We start from the raw sequence: 5,021 nt of genomic DNA, 5'->3' as shown, positions 1-5,021 counted from the left end.
CAGGGTTTTTGTTTTTTATTTGTTACACTATCTTTAGCAATGAGTCATTTTCTCAAATATATCACAGTGTCACTAGAAACTAGTTACACTTATTTAGAGTTTGTCTGAGGAGGAAAATATGTCAGAATGAATCTGAGTTTGCATTTTTCTTTTCATATTATTAGCAATCTTGTCACTGTGTAGTCTATTCCGGAAAAGTTATGGCTGTGAACTTCATATTTTATTTAATTGAAGAAGTGGAGAATAAATAATTTGCATATATCCCTGTGAAAATTAAATAAGTACAAATGACTCAATCTTAGTAATTCTAGCATAATTTTAAGAGCTTCCACAATTCCTAGTCTTCTTCGGGGATGGAACATCCTTACTGAAAAGATGTGGGTTGTCCTCTCAGCTTTGTCTTGATATTGTTTTTCTAACACAGGAAGATTACAGGCTTTGAATCCTATCTCTGTCACATACCAACTGGGTGATGTGCAGCAGTTACTTAACCTCTCTGTGCCTCAGTTTCCCATTTGTAATACATGGGTAATAACACTCCATTGGGTGGTTGCAAAGAAATACATTCACATTTGTATGACACAGGGTGATGGTGGTGGTGGTGATGATGATGATGATGATGATGATAATGATGATAATCAGCCTTCACTGTACTGTACATACTATGCCCAAGTCATGATCTAAGCATGTCACATATAGTGACACATTTGTACATAGGGTAAATCAACAATATGGAGTCTATAAGCATGAGTTCTTTTTCTCAGCCCTCACCCTGGTTCCTCATCCATCAGATACAGAGTTGGTTCTCCATATTGTAGTCAAAATAATTTTAATAATATAATCATGCTACCACCCCAGCCCCTCAAACACAAACACACTTGCATTTAACACCTCCCAATGGCTTCCCAACGCCTACCAAGCCCTGCGTATTCTGGCCCCTGCCTGACTTCCTGCCTGGCCTCCAGCCACACAGGCCTTCTTTGGTTTCTCAGTACTTTCCCTCCAACCACGGTCTTTGGTGCTCCCCTCTTCCCCCCGCCCCATTTCTTGTTAATTATAGCCCTGAACTCTTAGCTCAAGCTGAGAAGCCATCCATAACCCCCAGCCCATCACAGCTCAAGAACTGGTTGCTTTACTTCAGAGGACCCTTTCTAGTTTGGTGATTATGGATAGACTGATGTAACTGTTTCATTAACATCCGTCTCCCTGCTGGACTGAAAGCTTCACGGGAGCAGGACCCACATATAAACTTGCTCTCTCTTGTGCTCCCAGCACTAGAACAACACCAAGTAGTTCATCAGCACTTCAGACATTTTTATTGAATGAGAAGATGACAAATACCAAGGCTGTTGTGTAGGTAAAATTTAAAAACAAATGTGAAAAACATTCTGCAAAATGTTAGCTCCCACATGAGTGCCAGTTGTTTCAACCACTGCTGGTTGGGAACTTTCTGAGGCCATACTTGAGGGGACTGGTTTTATCACCGTGCTCTATTTTAACTTGAAATAAGAAAATGCAAACAAAAAAAAAAAAGAAAAGACAACTAGATCATGCTAATGCACGAACAGGGCTTTGGAAAGACATTTGGCCTGTCTTCCTTCTCTGTGGACCTCATTAAGGGAGCAGAGAACTTCCTTCCCCAGGTAGGGAAGGATTCAACCAGCAAAATGATTTCAGGATTCAAAGAACAGCCAGAAAGGACCCTTCCAGATAGGACAGAGGGGATGGGGGAACCCACAGCAATGAGAGCTGTGAAGTCTGAGGAACCTTGCCTGATACTGTCCAGTGGACCTCATTTGGCACCGGACCTTTTTGCGGGTGAGCTAACAAATGACTGGAGGCACTTTCTTGTCCTAAAGGGACAAGGGTGAGGTGCCTGGCCACGTGCCATTTCCTCTCCCTGCGTTGTCTTTGCTGTGTTTCTATGCTGTGAACCCCTACTCGACCTTTAGAACTCAGCTCAAGCCTTTCCAGGAAGCCTCCCTCTGCAGCTCCAAAGATGGAGTGGTTGTGATGAGTCACACAGTGATAGTGGGAAGAAGAAATGCGAGGGAGAAGCAGAGAGGCACCACCAGGCCCGTGGGTCCCTGGCTGTGGGCTGAGGGCAGTGCCTGTGCAATCTCATCTGCTCCTCACACAATGTCTGTCTGTACCAGATGCTGTCATCTCCACGTGACACACCTGACTTGCCAGAGCCATAGTTAGTAAAGCGGCAGAGGGAAGACTCAAGTCCAGACTATCTGAATCAAACATCAATGCCCTTAACCTTTACTTTGAACATTTATTTCTGAGCATCAGTGTGAAAACAGCCTTCGGATTATATCGAAACAGTCGATTTACATGTCTATCTCCCGGTGGCCAGGAGCAGCTTGGGCACACCCTGTTGGTTTTCTGTCTCTGCATCCTGCTTAGCACAGAGCTGTATTTTGCGTAGATGCTCAAGACTTTCTTCTTAAATGAAGGATTGGATGAGAGAGTGAATACACAAATTCATCTGTCTCTATCAGTCATGCTCCTTCCAGAGGGGAAAACTTCCGGAGGCAGAAATTTTCCAAAGACACCCAAAAGCAGGCTTGCTGGAAGTCTACATACACACACACACATACACACACACACACAGAGAAGATACACATTTTTCTAACTCATTATTATGCATAAATAGTACTAATAAAATAATAAGTAAAACATACAATGCTCACTATTTGCTAGGCACAGTTGCACGGTGTGTATGGGTATACATTCCTCACAACAATCCTGTGAGGTCAGTACTGTTATTATCCTCATTTTAAATATGAGGAAACCACGACACAGAGAAGTTAGGTAACTTGTCCAAGGTCACACAACTGTTAAGTGCAAGGGTTAGGATTAGAACCCATGCAGTCTGGTTCGGAGGTAGACACTAAGAAAGAAGTTATGACTATATTTGTGCCTTGGTACATGTTTATGGAGTTCTTATTTTTCACATTTTTTGAATTCTCTACTCAAGCCCTTCCATGTATTTAGAACCAATCTAGTATTCAGGCCCACGTTAAATGCATCTTCACTCACAGCTTTCCTTGATTACTCGTTTTCTCGTCATCACAAACATATACCAGCATTTAAGGTCTTTCCTAATGCACATCTGTAACATGGAGATAATATTATACCACCGGAAGGGGTTGTTGTAAGGATTGAGACAAAATCTTACATTGTCTGACATTGTTTTACATTTACTTCTTTTTTACATTTTTATGTACAATAATTGTCCCTACTTTCATCTACGACCAACCCTCCACTTGTGAGCTGGACCCCACCCCTGGACCCCTACTCAAGCCCCTCACTCTGCAATTGATCCTCCCCACCCCTGTCTCTGTTGTCACCAAGTCTTTCCTCTCTACAGAATCATTTTTGCAACCCACAAACATGTGTATATCATCTCACTGTAAATACTCATGCTATGCTCCTGTGTCCCTCTCCAGCTACTGCCATTGCACCAATGATCGCTGTTGTTCTTGAAAGAGTTTCTTGTCTTGGTCTCAAGGCCCACACGTTCTCTCTGTTTCCTTCTCCCTCACTGGCTAGTCCTTCTCAGCCTTTCCTGCTGATTCCTGATCAACTTCCTGAATTGTACATATTAGAGCCCAGGGCTCAGTCCTCTCCTTAATCTCTGCTTGCTCCTAGGTGATCTCAGTCCCCTGGTCTTAACTAGCATCTATTCAACTTATATATCCAGCTACAACCTCTCACCTAAAATGCAGACTGTACATCCAACTGCCTACCCAACATTCCCACTGGAATGCACAACAGAGATCTCAAAACAGAACTGGTTTCCTCTCAGGAAAAACAGTTTATCCAGCATTTGCCTCCAACTCAGTTAAATGAGAACTACATTCTCCTAGTTACTCAAGCCAAAGACCTTGGAGTCATCCTTTATTTTCTTCTTTCTCTCATATCCTTCTTTCAATCCTCTGGCCTAACCTAAACATATCCAGCATCCAATCATGTCTTATCATATCCATCACTCAAATGTCCCTTTATCAGAAAGGCCTTTCCTGGCCTTCCTACCTAAAATCAATCTCTCTCCTCTCTCTCTCTCTCTCTCTCTCTCTCTCCCTCTCTCCTCCTTCCCTTCCTCCCTTATTCCCTCCCTCTCTTTCCCCAGTTACTTTTACCCTGCTTTATTTTTACTCCATAGCATTCATCTTTACCTGACATGTTGCATATCCATTTACTTATTTGTTTCCTATAGTAGGTAGATATTTTAGCCAGTACCTGACTATAGGAAAAGTCATTAAATTTCCTGGGCTTTAGCTTTGTCATCTATCAAAAGAGGAATAAAAACAATGCACGTATCAAAGAGTTGCTTTGGTGAATAAATGTAATAATTTATGCAAAGTATATATTGTAGTACCCAGTGCAAATTAAAAGCTCAATATAATAATAGCTGTGGCTATTACTAATATGATGCTTATTAGTGGAGGCCCCAGAAATCAACTTTTGCCTTGTGTACTTTAAACGCATGATGATGGAAAGAATCCTGGGCCAGTCAACAGATACCTAGATTCTGGTACTCCTCTGACATTGTTGTACCGTGGGGAACTGACTCATCCTGCTGGGCCTTGGAGTTCAATGTGAATATCATAAAAGCCGGTGGTGTTGGTGTGAGTTAAGTGATAGTGCCTCCTGATAGTCCCCTTCTTGAATTTCCCATATTAAATCAGAAGCTGGGAGTGATAGCCCATTTTTAAGAGGTCCTAGTAAGATCTGTAAGGAACTTAGCAGCTGATGAGACATAAGGAGGACAGAAAATAATGTTGAAAAGAGACAACTGAGAGCCAAGCACTCTCCATGCATTATCATCACCGGGGTTAATTGTGGCAACAATGCTGCGTGGTCGCAACCACGATTTACAGGTGAAGATCCTGAGAATGGACTGGAGAGACAAGTTTCTGGTTGGAAAAGACTTTGGCTTGGGAATCAGATAAACCAGACTTCCAAATATGACTAAAATGTTTGTTTTATCAACTGTAAAATGGAAACAA

The sequence above is a fragment of the Cnephaeus nilssonii genome, assembly GCF_951640355.1.
Source record: "Cnephaeus nilssonii genome assembly, chromosome: 5".
Lineage (NCBI taxonomy): Eukaryota > Metazoa > Chordata > Mammalia > Chiroptera > Vespertilionidae > Cnephaeus > Cnephaeus nilssonii.
Note: the sequence above shows the minus strand (reverse complement) of the source record.